Raw genomic sequence first — 21,511 nt, forward strand, 5'->3', positions numbered from 1 at the left:
GCTGTTTCTGAGAACGAGGCTAGGGAAAGGTTTGTTTTGCTCATGCTAAAAAGTTCTGGTGACTTATCCTTTGAAAAGCTCTAGTAGCCCTAGGCTCTGGAGCTGAGATTTGAAATTTAGCACAGGTGTAGCCTTTGTGTCAGGAAGTAGCTTTTGCTAGACCTATGAAAATTTGCCCAAATGCTACCAAGTTATAAGTAAGGCTATGACTTTGTCACAGAGGTTGCAGAAGTCACGGAATCCGTGACTTCCAAAAACCTCTGTGATTTCAGCCCATAGGCGGCTGGGGGCTGGGACCTGTGGAGTACCCCAGTCACCTGAGGCGGTGGGGGGCCCCCCAGTTCCCAGACACCATGGGCAGCAGGGATACCCCGCAACTTCTGGTTGCTGTTGGCACCCCACAGTGGCCAGCTGCCACAGTGGGGGTACACGCAGCTCCTGGCCATTGTGGGCGGAGGGGGGGGGCATAGCTCCTGGGTGCCGTGGGTGGCAGGGTGTCCCCTGCAGTTCCCGGCCAGCACAAGCGGCAGAGGGGACCCTGGAGCACCCTAAAAATAGCCATGACAAAATCTTCATCTAAGACAAAAGCTTAGGTATAAGCCTTTAACAAATTGTCATTTGCACATGCTAGAACTTCGCAGCTAAAAACTCTGAAGATACTGTCTGCACCCGGTATGCTCCAGCTCAGAGCTGAGCAGGATTTTTCTTGTAATTGCAGCTCTGGACTGCTGCGGGTCATCATTCTGGGTCTTGGCACCTGAACTAAGAGCAAGAAGGCTTCCTCTCTTTTGTTCTCAATGACCCTCCCCAGCCCCCTGGCTGGCACCCAGAGCATGGCAGAGGAAGCCATGTGATCCAAAAGCAGAGGAGACTAGGGCTAGACCTGGGGGGAGGGAAATGGGGACAGGGGTTGGGGTGGGAGGAGACTGGGAGCTGCAGGGAGTGGAGGATTCATAGGTTTTACCATTAGATCACCTAGTCTGCCCTCAGAGAAGATCTGGACTGGCCAGGCAAGGAGATGGTGAGCAAGCAAGGGAAACAAGGGGTGGAGGGGGAATGGGAGGCAGTGCAGGAGTGTGGGGAGATGGACATCAGATGAGGAGCCAGAAGTGAAGACTGAGACTGACAGGGCAAAGAGATTGGGATAAAGAGCCAAGGCCAGGAGGAGATTGGGACTGAGAGACACAAGAGATGGGGAACATAGCTGCTGCAGAAAAAGAAGCAGATCAGATGAGGAGCCAGAGAGGGAGCGGGGACTGGGACTGGCTGGGCAAGGAGACTGGGATTGACAGTGGGCTGCAGTGAGGAAGACTGGGACTGGGAGAAAGGGCACAGATTGGAGAGAATGGGGTTGAAGGGGCCAGGTTAGTTGGAGCAGGCAGAAGAGTCTGTACTATTAGAGCACATTCTCCTCCAGAACCCATGATTTCTGACTCGCACCATTCCTCTGCTGTCAGCAAATATCTGAAACCCATTGGTAAAGTGTCTCATCCCCTTTCAGTCCTGGTCTACATAGAGGATGATAACCTACTACTGTTATCAGTTACTCAGATAACTCAAATGTCAGAGGTCTGTGCAGTGAATCCAAAGCTTCCAACTCTGCTGATGAAACATGTGGGTGTCATTATGATGCCACATAATGGAATTTCTGTTCTTTCAGTTTGCTTTTTTAAAAACCTAAGAAACTAGACACATGTACACATAGGATGGATTTGCTCTGGAAATGAATCAGGGTATTATCTGTAGGACCCTTACCTCATTTGTTGCAGAAGTTAGAAAGTTTGCTGGGAATGATGAAGGGGATTGCAGGAAGAGAAAGGAGGTTCTCAGGATTAAAGCAGGTGCATGTTGTCCTGGAGAACTGGATTCTCTTCCTGCTTCTTCCACAGAATTCCTATGTGCTGTGGGTTAGTAATTTAAACCAAACTTTTCAGATATGGTCCTTAATTGTGAGCTCCTCATTTTCTGGTTGCCTGATTGAGGTTACATAGGCAACTTTAATTCTGGTATTTCCTAACTTTCGAGTGTTTGCAACCTTAATTTTTCTTTTAATGTAGTTTCTTTGTGTGTAATATTTATCTAACATTTTATATCTCCAAAGCTCTTTATTAAACACTAGCCAGTTAATTTTCAAAACACATTGCTTGGTATCAATACCCAGTGGGAAAAGGAACCACACAGAAGATGTATGATTGGCCCAAAGACCCACAGTGGTAGAGCTAGGATCAGAACTCAGAAATTCCTGATGTACTGCTGCTTATGGCATTAATTTTTTACAATGGCAATCTACTAAACCCTGAGCACCTCTACATTAGTGTGGTCAGGCCTGTCAAGTGAACATTTCAAAATGTCATTTTGTGAGACAGAATACAGGCTCAAAATTCTCTACTTTTTAACCTAAAATAATAGATTAGGTCAAACAGTGTGAAAACAGTCCCTGAATGACCAGCTAGGTGATCTGTGTAGGCCAGAGCTGTTTGATCATTTCACGTTTTCCTACTTTGGGCAGGCTGCTATACTGAGAAAATCTGGAGCTGTGGCATCACAACAGACTATTTTGCTCCCTTGGAAAAGCAGGTTTCACCAGTGCTCCCTTGTGACTTGACCAGCATGTTTGTTTCACTGGGTAATGAAAAGATCAGTAAGATGCACAGCATTAAGAAGCATTAAGCAGATCTCTATTGTGTTTGGGTTTTTTATCTGAAAGAAAATTGAGTAGTTAATTGGCCCACAATTAAATAGAAATGCCATTTAAAAAAAATTGCAACAGCTGGCCAGGCCAGCTTCCACTTGCATTATACATTGCTGTGATGACTTAAAACTTTATAATAGAGAGCAATTAATTGGGAGCATTGTGAGCAGCATAAAACATGTTTATAGCTCAAGTTATCCTAGGGGACAAAGTGCATACGGCAGACATAGGCGGCTGAGGGAGGGCAGAAAGGTGATTATCACTATTCCACTGAGAAAACTAGCTAGAACTTGGGGGTAGCAAAATGTTATCCAAAGAAGAATGAGTCTGCTGTAAACAGGAGTTATAGCTGTGCTGACTGATTGGGGTCTGAGAGTCCTACTATGTGACTAAATTCCCACCAACTTGAGATTGTGGGCTTAGCTGCTTTTACATTTTAAAACTAAGATTTAATACTTTGATACATTTTAAATATTTTTGAACATACTAATATATAAATTTGCAGGTTATTGAATTTAACAAGAACTCTTTTTCCAAGTGCTAACAGATCAGGATTCTTGTCATCTCAAGCTCAAGAATGGAACAGGAATGGACTGGAAGAGTGGCATGATATGAACACACCTACAGTAGCACCCTTGGGGGGCCACCAAACAAAACATGGGAGCTGGAATTTTTCCACCATTGCAACCCTAAGTTTGGACAGGCTGGTACTTTGTTCAGTTTCATAGGGACTAAAAAAAAAAAATTAAGGGAATTAAATTTTTAGTCTGTCAACCATTAAAGTATCACTTTAAACCCACAAGTTAAAGGAAATTGACTGTTCAGAATCATCTGCCAAAATCTAGTCCAAACAAAGTGCAATTGCACCCACTGTGACTTGGCGATTTGGGGCTAGATCTGTTGATTTCAATGTAGTAATGTCAATTTATACCTGCCGAGAATCTGGCCATTGCATCTTAACTGTACGTTTCCTTTCTTTTGGCATTCCATTTTGATCAATTGTGCCTAACCCTGTGCAAATCAAGGGAGTGGAGGCAAGAAGCCGCCCCGGAGGGATGGCTCACTCCCCTCCGCACTAGCCAGGAAAACTGGCCCTTTTTAGAGGGAAAACACATTACCCTATCACCCCTCTTTCACAATATCTCCTGGGGGCACTGTACTGTCCTGCAGCGCACCACTGCCAGGAGCAATGCACCGCTGCACTACCAACAATGTTCAACTGAGCTAAAAACCAAATGGAACTTTTAATATTTTGTTAACACAGCCCTCTTATCCCCCTTTCCTGTCTTATCAACTGAATTTCTGTTCTTCCTAATCTTTTACAGATTTTACACATCATTACACTACTTCCTCCCTCTCCCTGCACTGGATTACTCTCCCCTTTTTATATTTCCTTTTCCATGTTCTGATCCTTTTTTGTCTCTCTTTTCTCTTTTCCTTTGATTCACGCCCTATTTATTCTTCATTTTTTCTTTCTCTTTTATCATGCTTTCTGAGTGAAGTATTCAGTATCTGTCAGAGCCCTAAATACCTTCCCATCTCTCCCATGTTTTTCATACCAGCATCCTCAAGTTTCTGTATCACATCCACCATCTTTCTCACAAATGACAGGATGTGATTCTCTGGAGAATATGTGAACTCCGAATCTTTAATTTGCAAGAGATAACTTGGCTGAGAAAGGCACAATAGCCCCTCCTCCAAGTCTGGGTGTGTTCCCAGCCTCTGACAACCCAGGGATCATGACATCAGCCTCAATTTGCATCCAAGTCTTCCACATAGAATTAGAGATCATCACCTTTATGCCTTCAAGCAAGCTCTCATATTTAATTATTTTTTCTGATGCCTACTGGTGAAGTAGAGTAACAGATTGTCACTGTATCATTGCTGACCTGCCTTCACTTTGGCTTAGAGAACCAAGGCTTTGCGTCAGATAATCAGAAATCATCTAATTCATAAATTATACAGTTGGAAAAAGTGCAAGTAAGATCTTATTACAGTCACAAATGTTGTATATGCCCTTGGAGCGCTTTGAATGTTACACTGAAAAATTCCTTACTCTGTTGAACCCCTTAGGGTAGTGATCTTCCTGAATGTTTGGACAGTTCCTAGAACAATGTGGGTGCTACTTCAATAGCAATAATACGCCTAAAACATTTTGGGAGTTTGAAAATATTACTACTAATAATAAAATAAAATGTGATGGGAGCAATATCAGGACTGAAGTGAATTAATGTTTTGCCTGATCAGATACTTCAGGATCAGGATCAGAGTTACTGAAGCTCAGTAACTGAAGTGATGTAAGTAAACAAGAATCAGAGTGTGGCTAATTAAAACACACAGAATGGCTAGGAAATAACATTTTAATTTCAGACTTTGAAAAGAGTATCACAAACAATTAAACTCTAAAAAACTGATAAGAGCAGAGAACACTGGTCATTGCCTCTCTGGAGTTGCAAAAGCAAAACTATAGTCACTCTGTCCTTATCTTACCTCATTTTGTGTAGGTACTTGCAATCAGAATATCTTTTGGTCTGTGATCTTACCAAGTACAAAGAGGTGAATTTAGGGCAGATTTTATTTACTTTTGACAGTTTGTGTCAGACCCTTAGTTTCAGAATGAGGCATTTGTATTTGTCACTAAGCAAAAACTACATTAAGAGTCAAATATGCTCAGCATTGTGAAATTGCACTGAGGGGGCCAAAAGAAATGGTGTAGAAATCCTCTTATATACAGTACACACACACAGAGAGAGAGAGAGAGATATCTCTGCCTCACACTGAAGACTCGGTCCTACAAGATAATCTTGTGAAATGCTGAGTAAGTCCTACAAGTGGAATGCAGCTTCAGTACTGGCCAGTGCTTGTTGGCTTGAGGGGATACTGTTATCTGGCTGGAGGCACAGTTACATCTCCAGTCTGCTATCTTAAACGTGGAGATCAGCAGCACATGTCAGTGTAACATGGACTATACTGCACCCACTTCAAGGATTACAGAGCTACCTCTCCAATGTGCATATCCCAGGAGCTCACTGGAGAATTCTTCCTGAGGTCTCCAGCCACAGTATGGCTCCTCCATACTGCCTTGCAATCCACCTCCAGGATGCAGAGCAGAATCTTACCCTTAGCTATCATTAACCAAGTAACTAACAACTGCAATATAATTTGAATTTCACTTTATCCTTCCAATCACAACCAAGATAAAATCACTAAAACATTGTCTTAAATATAACAAAGTTTAAAAATTAATCGGCTTTGAAGATGTCACCATGACAGTGTGATGATTCACAACAGGAGTAGCAGAATCAGCCTTCTGATTAGAATGTACAGGAAATCTAAAAGTATGACCAGGTTATAAGCCTCTACAACATTTTTTACATATCCTCAATAGAGGCTTGATAGAGACTTTCAGTAAACATTTCCAAAGATTCATCTGCAGTGAATATGTTCCAGCCTATTCCATCAGGGCTTAACAGCACTTTCATCCCAATTGCTCTTCCTGGCTGCCAGGGACTACTGTGATACTTAGCACTAGAACTGAAAGCAGAAAGATTGTCTCTCATGCGTTGTGAATGCTCCTACTGCTGACACCTAGACAGCACAGAGGACAAGGAGGAAGCAGCCCGATTCAAAAGAATCAGGGGACTGTGAAGGAAATAGGAAAAAGGGAACAGATGCAGGCTGGGAGACAACGGAAGCAGAGGTAGACAGGAATAAGCTAGAGGGGAAGGTTGTTATTCAGTATTTCTTTTTATCTTCCCCATTTAATGTGCAGCCTCAGGCCTTATTTACTGCATACACTCCAAAACCTGCACTTAATACAGAATTATGTTTCAACATGGACTTTCCTATGGCTCTTATTGCTGTAGTATCTAGTGATTCAAAAACTAATGAATTTATCTTCATAACACCACTGTGAAGTAAGGTAGATTGTTCCCATTTTACAGATGTAGAACAGAGGCACAGAGAGATTAAAGCCAAAATTGTCAAAAATGTCTACTAACCTTGAGTGCCCAACTTGAAATGCTTGATTTTTTCAGAGTACTTAGCATTATATAGTGCTTTATATGTTCACACATAGAGGTCCCATTGACCTCAGTTGTAGTTGGAAGTGCTCAGCACTTCTGCAAACCAGGTTTCAAGAGTCTCAAGATAAGCACCAGGAAATTAAAAAAAACTGTTGTATCAACCAGGCAAGGTATGCCAGCACCCAGTCTGCACTGGATGACTTCACCGTAGAACCAACACAAGACGTTGCACGGGAACCGGGGCTTGAGAGACGGCCTGTCAGATCCAGACAACCACCTGCCTGGACTAGAGACTATGTTATGTAGTATCTACAGTGTTTTCAGTGTAATATTTTTGCCAATAGTATAGTGTCTTGTTTCATATTTGTTCCTGTGGTTAGAACAACAATGTTTATTTTATTTGGGAAAGTTTCTTAAGAGAGGAGGGAATGTGGTGTTTAGATGCTGCTTGTATTATTAAAACTGGGAGCACTGGCTGTTGGGAGTCTGAAAGGACAGGAAACAGGAAGGAGGGGGGAGGAGTTGAGGCTGAGTGAGAGTTACAGAGGGTGCAGCTGCAGCTTGGTAAAGAGGTTTCCACTGTAAAAATAAAGTCCTGTTCAAGCTTGTTAATACCTTGCCTGGGTGATACAACAAAAACACAATTAGTGACTACCTGTGAAAAGTTTGGTTTAAACGACTTGCCCCATATCACAAAAGAACTCCAGGACAGAGGCGGAGATGGAATCAAATTATCTAGGTGGCATTCAGTCACCTTAAACAGAGACCATCCTTTCTCTATACATTGCAAACTTTCCAATTTATGCAAAAATAAGACAACAGGGCTCCTACAGAAAACAGACCCATACACTACACAACCCTGATTTCATTCTTAGAGCACCATCCATCCTGTGCACTGAATGAGATAGGAATCTTGTGCGGGAAAAATATGTGAGCATGTAATTATACATGGACAACCTTAATTATGATATTTCTTAACTTTTGAGTGCTTGGCTTTGCAAAGTTCATGTTCTTTTACCTTAGTTTTTTGTATGTAATGCATTCTTAATTAGTAAATATTTACTTAGCCTGCAGAAAGGCAATGGAAAAACAAAAATCTCAGTTCCACTGCACAAAGAGTCTCAACAATGCAGAAATCATGGGAGGGACTGTGTTTTCCCTGCTAACACACAGCAACCTTTATATGAAGCGAGTATGGTATTCCACGGTAGCAGTCCATACCCTTCCATACTGTAGTGTTTTGGATCATTCATGCAGCTACTGTCGTTTTCTTTGTTAATAAGGGAGTGCTCTCAATATCACTAGGCAGAGGGTTTAGGGGTTGGGCAGGGGCAGGGAAGACTTGTGACCTGTGGATCTGTCACTAATGCAGGTCCACTGATCAAAACCTCTAGAGAAAGGGCAGGAGCCACACACAGTACTGCAGTTCTGAGGCTACAGCAGCAGCTGCAGAGCAGCTTTTCTGTGATGGGAAGAACTAGACATTTATATGGATAATGAGAACATCCTAAACTACATTTGATAGGATGAACATACATTGTAAGGGATATAAGTCCTCACCCTTTTAGGCAGAAGTCAACCACTATCTGGTGGGGGTTGGGAGGAAACTTCCCCTATAGTCATCTTATTTCATAACTGTGCACTACACCTTGAACCTTCTTCAGAAACACTTGGTACTGGCCACTGGCCGAGAGGATGCTAGACCACTGCTTTGATCCTTCATTTCCCACAACCATCATGGATGTCTAATGTGCACAGCCAGCTTACTCAGAATGTGAATGGCTTTGGAGCCAGGATTTGCCCTGAAGGTTCACAACTGGAATTTTCATTGAAAGATCAAACCTCAGGTAGCCACAGTTCCATCTGTCCTACTAGGTAACTTCTAGTTAATAACACTGAGTTCATGTTTAAAAAAAGATATTGTCTTTGTGAGAACAGGTGTAATTTTAAAGCAAAAATACTGTGGTTCCAATTTAGCAAGATACTTAAGCATGTGCCTAATTTTAAGCATGTGAGTAATCCAATTGATTCAGAATTATTCATATGCTTACAGTTCGGCACATGCTTAAGTACCGTGCTTAATTAGGGTCTAGAGGCACAAGGGGCCATCATCCTTAATAGAAACCAAACCTATTTTATCATAATACAATCATCACTGAAGGAAATAGCAGCTCAGCTAGGTACAATGCTTTCACCTGCTCCCCAATTCCTGGCCAAGAAGGGAGGAACCCTTCCACCTCATGAAGACAGCAGTAATTTCCCTATATCCACTACAGTAGCCCATCAACACACACACACACAAATCAGCAGTGCTCAGGAAAACACAAGGAGTAAATCAACATGCACTGAGAGCAAGAGCATATGTGAAACCACTTTACATTTCATATATGTCAGAGAATCTTGTTAGGCCAAGGTTGCTTCTAGCCCACAAATCCTTATTGGTAAATTCTTCCTGCTTTGATAATGCGGACAAAATCTACCTCTATACAGGCACAGGAAAGCATGAATAATGGCTTTTCTACTTCCCTCCCTATGAAAGGAAGCAAGGTATTTTAAAATTAATCAGACCTTCTCATTTCTCACGCTTAGGCTTCATGCCCTTCTTCTGATCTCTGGCTGTGTACTCCAGTGCTTTTCTCTAGTGCTTTCCCTGGCTAAAGAAATCTTTTTGTAGTCAGGAAAAGGTAAGGAAAAATAAAAAACAAGAATTGAAGAGACAAGTCATGGAGCTGCATGAGCTCTCCACCCCCTGAGTCATTCTGCTGTCTCTCACAGTCTGTGATATGTGATTAAAAATAATAAAGAAAAAATCATATTTGTGCCTCAAACAATACAGAATGGAATTTTTAAAATAAAAATTTAGCCTTCGAATATAAAGCAATTCACATTATGTGTCTTATGTGAAGTCCGCAGCGGTGTAAAATTGTATTTCATTATAGGTATCCTCCATTCTGTCTTCAGTAAGGGAGAGGCTAGTTTTATTTTATTTAATTATTTATGTAATTATTTATTTTGGGGGATAAAAACCCAACAAATCTCCAATACCTTCCAAGAGAAGGAATTTAGAATATAAAGCAAAGCCTCTGTCTGAAGATGGTATAGAGAAGCAGCATACCCCTGCAATATAAAGCTTGGTAATCTCACTGTCTTGTTAATATGCTTTAACATTTCACTCCAATTTGCATTTTGCATAAAGCATCAATATAACCTTCAGTGAAGAAATATAACACTTACAGATGACAACAGCAGCAACTACAACAAAATACTACCACTGTGATGAAAATAAAAAAAAAAGAATTGATTCTAAACAAAATTACAAAATATACCTGAATTCTAAAGAATATAAGGCCAGTGAAACCCAAAGGATACCAAAATAATTTATTACTAGACCCAGATGTAATTTTAGCACAAAAACAGTATGAAAATGTTATCCAGCTGAACGGATGGCTTTGTATTCTCTGTTCCTCTTGTTGCATCTAATATTAATTGCAGACTAGGTGTGGCAGCATGAGAGAAGAACATTGGCATAAATGGGCTGAGATATATTGTATGATACCTTTAATGAAATATTCTGTTTTCTTACCTGATAAAAAGAGAATTACAAATCATAGCATAATATACATCCATATACTTATAGATGATCAGGCTCCTTCTGCTGCAGTTGTTCGGGTTCCTCAGCAAAGAAGCTTGTAACTCTTATATTTATATTAGCCTCATGGAAAGAAAGAAAAAAAACCCCAACAACAAAGAAACCTCTGCAGTATTCTGTCTCCTCTGCCCTAGCTTCCTGTTATGAGATTCACTCTATGGTCCCCAACATCTATCAGCAAACTGATGTGGGGGGAAGGGGTGTACTGATGGAGGTGGAGGGGTGGGGAGAAAAAAAGATAATGTTAAAAAAAAAAAAAAAAGACAGCATATTACATGACAGCGCCACCTACTGGCAGAGAGAATTAGATCATCTAGTTTTTTTAACACCCTTATGGTCAGAACTGCAAGTTATCTTACAAAAACTGGTATAATCACTATTTAGCCTACAACCACATTGATCTAAAAGAAGAAAATATGAACTATTGAATCTGACCACTAAACATTTAGTAAAGAGTGAGGTGAGGCATAAGAGACTTATAGTTTTCTGATTTTATATTAATAAACTTGTTTGACACAATTTTTGCTTTTGTTGGATCCATATATTATGAATCGCAAGAAAACTCAGGGCACTATAACATCTTCCCTTTGTTATATACCAACATGTGACCTCTTTACATATAAAATTATCATCCCCATGTCAACCTCCTCCTAAAAATGACTTGATGTCAAAGATTCCTTTTTGGCATACAATGCCTTCAGCCTTGGTTTGGTTCTGTATGACCTAAAATACATTTCTATAATTCAAAAATTAATGATTTGATTCCTATGTAAAGGGCTAGATGCTTGGGTTTGGGGCAATGAGCATAACATCACACAGGAGGAAGGAATTAATGAAGTGTAAAACTCACTTTTGTGTTTCCCTAATTTTGGCCAGCCTCTATATAATTTTGGTCTCCATTGTAAATTAATCCATTAGAAGGATAAATACCAGGGAAGGAGAGGAGTTATTTAAGTTAGGCACCAGTTTGGCTAGAAGAACATATGGATATAAACTGGCCCTCAACAAGTTTACTCTTGAAATTAGACGAAGGTTTCTAACTATCAAAGGAGTGAAGTTCTGGAAAAGCCTTCCAAGGGGAGCACTGGGGGGCAAAAAACCTAATTGGCTTCAAGACTGAGCTTGATAAGTTTATGGAGGGGGCGGTATGATAAGACTGCCTATAATGACATGTAGCAGCAAATATCTCCAATGGCAGGTGATGGGACACTAGACGGGGAGGGCTCTGAGCTACCACAAAATATTCTTTCCCAGGTGTCTGGCTGGTGGATCTTACCCACATGTCCAGGGTCTAATTGATCACCTTATTTGGGGTCGGGAAGGAATTTTCCCTGTGGTCAGATTGGCAGAGACCCGAGGGGGGGGGGTCATCTTCCTTTGCAGCATAAAGCATGCATCAGTTGCAGGTTTAAACTAGTGTAAATGGTGGATTCTCTGCAATTTGAAGTCTTTAAATCAGTGGTGGGCAACCTGCAGCCTGTCAGGGTAATCCGCTGGCGGGCTGCAAGACAGTTTGTTTATATTGACCGACCGCAGGCACAGCCGCCTGCAGCTCCCAGTGGCCGCAGTTCGCCGTTTCTGGCCACTGGGGCTGTGGGCAGCTGTGCCTGCAGATGGTCAATGTAAACAAACTGTCTCGCAGCCCATCAGCGGATTACCCTGACAGGCTGCAGGTTGCCCACCACTGATTTAAATCATGATTTGAGAGCTTCAGTAACTCAGCCAGAGGCTATTGGTCTATTACAGGAGTGAGTGGGTGAGGTTCTTTGGCGTGCAGCGTGCAGGAGGTGATCATGATGATCCCGTCTGACCTTAAATTATGCTGACTGCCAGTGGCCCGAAGACTGATATGGCTGCCCCAGCCACACTCTGTTTTGCTCTAGTCATGATCTTTATGTCAGCAACAGTTGGTGTGTAATAGGAGTCACTGTGCTACTGGAGGATCCCCTATAGCGGGGTGATTCACCCATGGCTGGTTACATGTATGGATTGCTTGGCAGCATGGTATAAAGTGGCCACACTCCAGCGTAGACTCTAGGATAAAATATCTGGACTACAAGTGCAGGATGAAAGTTTAAAATATTTCCTGGTGTCACAGAAAACAATGTATTGCTACATGGAAAAATTGAGATTATGGAAACTAGTTTTAATGCTTGCAAAAAGATGGACATAAGACCGTTTCTTCCAGAAACAGAGAGAAAGAGAGAGAGATTCTTTGTGAGCACAGGAAAAGCAGCTAACTTCTGGGCTGCCAGTCATGAAGTAGGGAGGAGAAATAATTTTAACTCTCTATCTGGACTCTACCATGAAAGATTAACCTTTAGCCACTCTAGCATAATCTAGCATTTATGCTGCATTGGCTTTGTCTTGATGTTTTATTTAATTTAATTATTGTTTTATGTTTCCTTTCTCCGTATGGCGGGATCAAATGTCAATTGTCAATGATCTCTTTTCATTTGATGTAGGACCTATTTCTCCACAGCTTTGGTTATATAGTCATTTATACCTGTGCAAAATATAAAATGCTACCATTCAGAATTGTTAGTGATTTGCACTTTTCTTTTCTATATAGGTTCCAGTATTGTCTTCAGGGCCATAGTATCTGTGTGCTTTCCAATACTACATCAGTGTGACTAACCTCTGTCACACATGGATCATTCTTTGTCTCAGTCTTTCCCCAAAGGGAAAAGTATGTGTGTAGTGTAGTGTTTTATTTTGGTAGGTTTTGACTTTATTTTAAGTTGAAATGTGTTTATGTTAGAGACATCCAGGTTGAAGACATTCACCTTGCACTAGGAGCAGAAGATGGTGAGGTTTGTGATGGCTCACTCCACAGTCTCAGCCTGACCCCTGAGAAAGCTCTGTCTTCTGCACTCCTGGTAGAAATTTCTTTTCTGCTTGTGAAGTGGAATTGTTGACCACAAACCTCATCCCAAAGATTTAGGTGATCCATTAGATATGATGGTCTCAGGCCATTGAGCACACTGAAGTAGTCTCTGGGAAGGCAGTGTAACATGAGGAGGTCAGGCTGATGTGCTTGTGGTAGTCCATGTTGCTGAGGAGACACGCTGCAGTTTTATATACTAGTTGCACTCACCGTCTATAAGACTAAATGACAATAAGAGGTGAAGGAAGTGGAGAACCAGGCCCATTGTGTTCCTCCATATGCCAATATGTCTTCATGTTAGTCCGGTATTGGCCACTGTTGTGTGCTTGGAAGAATCAAGGACATGCTCTGTCACAAAGACCAAGCCTTCCCTCACATCAGGCCAATGTACATTGTTACTCCAATTATTGTAGGAAATTCCTCATGTACTAATTTTTGTAACTGCCTACATGCTTATATATTTTAGGGTAATTTGGTTGTAAGACATCCCTTGCTATAATAAATCAATATTATTTGTAGTTTGAGAGAAAAGCAAAATTACAAAAGTAGGCTATACATGTAATATATGGATATTTCCTAACCAACTTTATCATGCCATTATGTTTTGTCTGTGATTTTTAGATGAAAAAGTTTGTTTTAGCTTGTATGAGTGTCAGAAAGAGGCAATAAAGCAATTTTTTCCAGAAAAAACACACCATTAATTTCCATTAACTAATGTTCATTATTAATCTGTAGATCATGTGAATTCAGTTGGGTGTTGAAGATGGATCTACAAGACAGCAGAGTCTGCTTTATTATACAAGCCACGATTCTTGTAAATATTCCATCTGAAAATGAACATTAAGGGTCTAGTTCACAACGCTTGCAACTAGTTTTTGGCTGAATAAAAACTATGGGAGAAAACCCTGAGTCAAATCCACTGCAAAGAAAATGACAGGTGGTTGGCATTACAATTCAGTTCTGCCATTCAGCATCTCCTGCAGCTGGGGTGGCTTACAAATATCTCCAAGTCTTTGGGCCTAATCAGCATGGCCAAGAGGGGACTATGAGTCTAAGACGAACCTCTGCCTCCTTATTTTTTTCTGCCTAGGCGTACACACTGAAGGTTCAGGAACAATGGTTGCCCTCTTCAGACGTCCTTTTGGAATGTGAGAACAATGTGCACTAGTATGTCAAATGATCTAGAAGTCAGTGATCCTAGAAAGCCTGAAATCATTGACATAATCTGGTTTCAAAAAGTGTGGCTATCTGACACAGGTGTTGTAGGAGCAGTAGCGATCTGTATGCTATGTATAACCTGTATGCTTAAAAGGTCTGTTACACCTTCCCCCCCGTTTGTGTCTCCTCTCCCTCTTTGAATGCCTGTGAAGTGGCTTTCCCCCTCCCACTTCCTCCTGGAATGCTTGTGGGATGAATGAGCAGCTGGAAGATCAGACAAGGTGTCTGGCACTCTGATTAGGCAGCAAGCACACGTCCAGTACATGGTCACTGCATGGACACTGTCCGAGGTGGAGTATGACCAACCAGACGCGGCCAAGTCATCTCTAGTCACAGGCCATGAGGAGCAGGTCCTTAAAAGGGGAAGGGGCCATGTGCTCAGGAGTGCACTCACAAGATTGTACCTCCCATGAAGGCCCTTTGCCCGGACCGCTGGGCCAGTGGTTTGCCGTATTGCATTCCATTGTGCCTTGGGAAGACTTACCTTCATTGCACCATCCATCGCTGCACTATGGAACACTTACCTTGAAGAATCCTGACATCTCCAGTGCCATGCCTGTCCTGGGAGTGTGAGTATGTGAATGTGACATCCTCCCCTCCTTCTTTTGAGCTTAGCTATCAATATAATAAACATGCTGCTTTCTGCTAAACTCTGGTGGGTCATTAGTCCTCCCTAAGCTTACTAGCTGGCCCAATTTCGGGTAACAACAGGCACTCTACAGGAGATGCATTATACCTATTTTCTGGCACAGAACAAGCAACAAGACTGCTGCAAACATGAGGTAGGTTTTGCAGTCAAAAACTTATTAGTGGCTGTGGTCACATATCCAAGTGCAGCATCAGAATGCAACATGTCACTAAGAATATCTAGTACAAGTGGCTTTGCCAGCATAAGTACATATGCAAACATTTTCCTCCATCTCTGGAGAGAAGGGATTGACCTCTCTGCTGGCTGCCCTGGTCACCCAAAAAATACTGCTGTGGAGGGTCGCCTGACCACTCCTGTGGCTTCCCTTTGCTTCCCCATCAGAAAGTCATTTTTTTTGCAGGGAAGCAAAGAAATCTGCGGGGGACATAAATTCTGTACATGCCAGTGGTGCATAATTTCCCCAGGAGTAATAAGCAAACAGATGCAAACCTGGGTGTAATAGACGACTGGTGCCTCCCCATAGTGGGGGACACACACTAAAGGGGAGGACACGTGACGTCCCCACGTGTCTCCTCCCCAACCCACCCCCAGCCGGGGCCCCTGTGCTCTCCCCACCCCATGTTACCTCGCGGGGAGGAGCTCTGTCTTCCTGCTGTGCTGGCTCCCTGCCCTTCCCCACCCCCCCCATCATGTTTGGCTGCTCTCCCTAGCAGCCAGGCCTGGGCGGGGAGTGGGACGGAGCCTCTCCTGGTTGCTGCTCTGTGCAGCACAGCCAGTGTCCTGGGAGAGAGCCTGGCTAGGGAGTGGGACAGTGGCAACCTGCTTCCTGTCCAGGCTTGGCTTCTGGGGACAGGGGCCAAGCATGATGTGGGGGCGGGGAAGGGGAGGCTCTGGCTCACTCTGGCTCACTCGGCTGCTGTCCTTGCAAGCCGAGCCTCTGCTCTCCCAGGGAGCTGCTGTGCTGCACGGGGCAGTCTCCCATCGGCCGGAAGAGGATCTGTCCCTGTCCTTTCTGCTCCCCTCCGGGGCTGGCTGCGGGGATTGGGGGGGGAAAGAGACTAGACCCTGCATGCCTCCCTGATGTGTTGCCTAGCTAAGGAGCTTACTGGACCATTAATGTTGATGTTCAACAAGTCTTGGAACACTGAGGAAGTTCCAGCAGACTAGAAGAAAGCTAATGTGCAAATATTTAAAAAGAGTAAATGGGATGACCCAGTTAATTACAGGATTGTCAGTCTGGGCAAGATAATGAATTTATTGATACAGGAATCGATTAATAAAGAATTAAAGGACAGCAATATAATTAATGCTAAGCAACCTTGGTTTATGGAAAATAGATCCTGTCATGCTAACTTGATATCTTTTGATGAGATTACGCGTTTGGTTGATAAAGGGACTAGTTATGCATAATTTATTTAGACTTCTGTAAGTCTTTTGACTTGGTACCAAATGACATTTTGATTTAAAAACTAGAATGATATAAAATTAACATGGCACACATTAAATGGATTAAAATCTGGCTAACTGATAGGTCTCAAAATATAATTGTAAATGGGCAATGATCATGAAGAGAGTATGTTCCTAGAGGAGTCTTGCAAGGATCAATTCTTGGCACTACACTGTTTAACATTTTCATCAATGACCAGGAAGAAAATATAAAATCATCACTGATAATCATTCACGGAGGTCACAAAAGTCACAGCTTCCATGACGTCTGTGAATTTTGCAGTGCTGGTGCGGCTGACCCCAGGACCACCCCAGCAGCTGGGGAAGCCTGGGGGCCAGCTGCACCAGCTGCTGCCAGCAGCGGTGGTAGCTCAAGCAAAAGGACCTTTTCCAATTGCTAGAAAGAATTGGTTGCCTCTGGTAAGGGAATACATCCTGTATTCACACCCTATTGTAATAATCTTTGTACAAAGTATGCCTGGTAAGGTATCATTTGAAAACTCATAATTTGCTAGTCAGTATTGTCCTGGTAAAATACATGTGGCAACATTGTATATGATGTTAAGATTCCCCTGTAGATGTTATTAACACAAGTTCCAAACCTTACAGCCCTGCCCAGGCAGAAGTTCATGTGTGTGCTTGCCTTAATTTCCATTTAGGAAGTAAATAGAGTAATCAAGCAGGTGAAAAAAACCACAGTAGGGAATATCCTTCCATTTAGGCGTGTTGTCTTCTGGGTTTCATCTGGAAATGTTTTTCAAAAGGGTGACTGAAATAAAAAGGAGGGACAAATAGCTCAATGCACCTCCCCTCTCTCTCCCTGCCTATCACATTCACTGCACCTGAAGAGACAAAGGACACAGCTGTTGGACTCTGGGGGAGGGTTCCTAACCCAAAGAGTTCAGTCAGTAAGACAGCTGAAAGCATGTGGTGAGAAAACTTTGCTTTGAATCTAATATAGTTTATATAGTTAGGCACAGATAAGCATTTAATCTTTATTTTTCTTGTAACCATTTCTGATTTTTATGCATCATTATTTTTACTCACTTAAACTCTCTTTGTAGTTAATACATTTAATTTTTTTATCTAATCCAGTGCATTCACTGAAGTGTCTGCTTAACACCATTTGGGGTAACAAGTTGTTGTGTGCATATTATTCCCTTAAAGGAATAATGGACTTAATAGATGTGTACTGTCCAGGAGAGGACTGGGCATACAGGACATATGTTACTAAGGGAAAATCTGGGACTGGGAGTGTTTTGGGCTGGTAATTTTTAAGGCTGTAAGAGCCAAGATGTGGCTAGCTGGCTGCAGCACCTACAGAGACACAGTGGGGAGTGACTTGCATGTGGGAGGCTGTTTGTGAGCAATCCAAGCTGCAGCCTACAGCAGCAAGGCATTGTGAAGGCATCCCAGGTTACAGGGCAAGGGTGACAACTACATGTTAGTCTGGATTGTACTCTGGTATGTCAGTCCTCCTCAGTCTGATTCAATGCTTCCATGATGCCATGAAGGGTACAGTCCAGTGTTATGATTATTAATCTGACAGTTTTGAAATTCACAGTGGTGTCAAACAGGGATGTGTTTTGGCACCTACACTCTTCAGTATATTCTTTTCTCTGCTGCTTTGTCATCTAGCACTGAGCGTGTACATCTCTATATAAGATCCAATGTAAAAAACTCTTCAACAGTGCATGTCTAACAGCAAAAGGCAAAGGCAAACACCTGCTTCTTTTCGCTGATGATGCAGTGCTCATTGCACATAGTGAAGAGAAGCTACAGCAACTTTGCAATAGCTTTGTACCAGCTTATGATGAATTTGGACTAACCATCTGTGATGGAGTGTCTACCCACACAAGGCCTGAAGGGGTAAATTACGCCTATTAACCTATAGGCTGCACCTGGAGGAAAACCAGGGTGTGCTAAGGCCTAATTTGCTGATGAAGTCCAGCTGGGGGAGGATCTGGGCTAGGCTTATAAACCCAGGAAGCTGGCAACAGAGATGGGGCTGCAGGTAATTAGGCTGAGTCGCTCCCTGGAAGTAGGGAGGTGTGTTTGAGGCTAGGGGTTCAGTAGTCTACAGTTACTCACTATGAGGAGGGAGTTTGAGCACGTACACCCAGAGGTGTAGGAATGAGTCCAAGGAAGGAGCAACAGGATGGTTGCCAGGTATGGAGTTCCTTGATTGGAAAGCAGAGTAGTGGGTGGGCCCAGATTCTTCTACTGACCACTGGGGAAGTATCAGGGCAGTTCTGGAGAAGAGTGTCTGAGACCAACTGTGCAGAAGGACTTTGGTACCTGTGATGGGGTGTCTACGCCATACAGGAATTGGAGGGGTTAATGGAGGCCAGATGAGCCAATTAACCTAGTAGATTAAGCACTGAGAGGAAAGCCCTGATTAGAAGAACAGGCTCGCCTGTGCAGGAAAAGGTGGGGCCTGCATAAAGCCAGTTAGTTGGCTACAGACAGCAGCTGCTACTTGGAAAGGTTGTAGGGAAGAAGGCTGCAGTCACTTCCTGAATGGAGGGAATTGGGAGGCTGGCATACCCAGAGAGGGGGAAGCCAGATAAGTAGGAAGAAGAGCAGGAAACAGAAGCAAGAGGCAGGATGATACAGAGACCTTGGCTGCTTGTTATAGGGCCCCTGGACTGGACCCCAGTGTAGAGGATGGGCCTGGGTTCCCCTAGCAGCCACTGGGAAGTGGCAAGGGCATTGGAGATGCCAGCCAGACAGCAGGTCTGGAAAGACTGAATATTTTGGAAGGGGGAGGACTTTAGTCACAGCAAGGAAGCTGTAGACCCAGGAGTGAGTGGGACCGCAGAGTGAGACAAGATGGGTGAATACAATACCAGAGGGAGAGCGGAGGATGGACAGCAGGAGGTGCTGCTCGCAGTGAGTGGACCTCGTGACTGTACCCCAGAAGGTGGAAATATGCTGAGTGATTGGGCCAGAGGGCTGAGTCATGAAGAGGAGGCAGCAGCTGCTGGAGCAAGAGAGGGGGCACAGATGGCAAAAGAGAGAGCATGCAAGGAGTGCAACTGCAGGAAGGGTCATCAGCCCACCCACCTCCAGCATGGCCAGGAGGGGAAACCACCTGTGGTGAGTAGAGTGCCCCATCACTCTAAAAGAAGACAATGACTAAGGCACAAGGTGTTTTGACTGAACAGAAATTTTAATAGCTAGCACCATGCTAGAAGTTGTGCACAAGTTCTGCTGTCTAAGATCAATTGCATCAGATAAGCTAGTCATCTACTGAGAAGTTAGTTCTAGCATCGTAAAGGCAGCCACCACATTTGGCCAGCTGACCAAGCATGTATGGGATGACAGAAAACTGACATTTAAGACCAAGATATGAGCCTATCAAACATATATTTTGAGCACACTACCGTTTGGTGGCAAGACCTGGACCACCTACAGCAGGCATGAGAGAAGGCTAAACCCTTCTACATCTGCTGTCTTCACTATATTCTAAATATCAAGTGGGAAACCAAAGTTCCTGACAAGGAAATACTTGAGAAAGCAAAATCATCAAGTCTAATCACTATTCTCAGACTCAGATACCTCCATTGGCTTGCACCAGATGGACAATGGATGCATTCAAAAGGATGTCCTATATGGAGAACTTGCAGAATCTCCAAGGCCACTGGTCAAACTAGGCTCAGGTTTAAGGACATTTGCAAGAGACTTGAAAACTTTCAATATTGACAATGCAAGCTGGGAAGATGCATCTAAAATTGGATGGGTCCATTGCACCAGGGTGTCAAAGAAGCTAAAGAGAGATGGTTGAGATCATGGAGAGAAAAGAGGAAAGTGTAGCAGGCCTCAAATGCTAGTAGTACACCAGCTTCATCTTCTGACCCTGCGCTTTATGCATGCATTATCTGCGAGAAAGGATGTCACTTGACAATTGGACTTTGTTACTTGTGATGCTGCAGCATGACATAGTAACTGAACTGCTTTGGTGGTTGCACTGTCGTCTTTGGAGATGGACAGTTGCCATTGAATTCTGCAACACATATATACATGAGGTATTCAATGAACACCCAGGAGACCATGCCCATGGGTGAAGATAGCAGAATAAGACTATTTCGTCATCCCCATCACTTACATGAACAGCAAACTGTAAAGGGTAAGACTTATTTAAGTTGGCAGACTACAGATTTCAATTTCCTTCTTTGTTACATAAATAAGAAGTACTAGCATCACCCTGAAAATGCAGTTCAGGAAGTGTTTTGTTGCTATTGTCAAATTTATAAAAGAGGGAAAGATTATAATGAGTATGTATATGACACCTAAGATAAGGAAACTATAAAGATATAATTTTGTCCAGCATTCTTGAGATATCTAACTGTACACTGTATCACCATTAAAGAAGTCTAAAAATGATATCCTTGCAGTCTTCTGGAATTAATTTTTATGGCTGCACCTAAACAAAAGCAGAGTTCATTTTATCTTTACTAGTTTACTTCCTTAATTAAAATAACTGCTGTCCTTGGTGCTGAACTACAGCTCTGCCTGCACAGAGGACTTTTCATGCAAAAAATGCTTCCAAGTACATTGTGTTTGTCACATTAAGTACAATTTTTCTACAGGTCTAGATAGCTAAACCAGAATGAATAAATCTTCTAGCTGTTAATAACATGGGCCTAAAGCATCAGTCTTGGATGTCTATATTCTAATTAAGTCAGTTATTGATTGCGCTTTTCACAAAATAATCACTTTCACACAAGCTATATTTCATTGAAATCTATAATAGTGATTCAATACCAATCTGGCCTATTGCACAAAGTGGGTGAAAATCTACTAGCTTTCTTTGAACCCAATGATAAGACAACAAGTTTAATCAATTCTTAAAAACTTAACAGAAGTTAGGGATGGAAGAGACTCACTGAAGATACATATTTATAAATTAATGCATTTATTGAAGTGGGAACAGTAGTATAAT

General features: G+C 42.6%; 1 protein-coding gene across 1 annotated transcript in view; it reads right to left on the reverse strand.

The window, feature by feature from the left end:
- Positions 1–10,385, reverse strand: part of SCN2A (sodium voltage-gated channel alpha subunit 2) — a 121,089-nt gene extending 110,704 nt beyond the window's left edge. Inside the window, exon 1 of the mRNA XM_054044442.1 lies at positions 10,301–10,385. The gene's annotated coding sequence lies outside the window, so the exon portion shown is untranslated. The remainder of the gene's footprint in view (positions 1–10,300) is intronic.
- Positions 10,386–21,511: the final 11,126 nt, after the last annotated feature.

This window comes from Malaclemys terrapin, chromosome 11, assembly GCF_027887155.1.
Source record: "Malaclemys terrapin pileata isolate rMalTer1 chromosome 11, rMalTer1.hap1, whole genome shotgun sequence".
NCBI classification, from domain to species: Eukaryota; Metazoa; Chordata; order Testudines; family Emydidae; genus Malaclemys; species Malaclemys terrapin.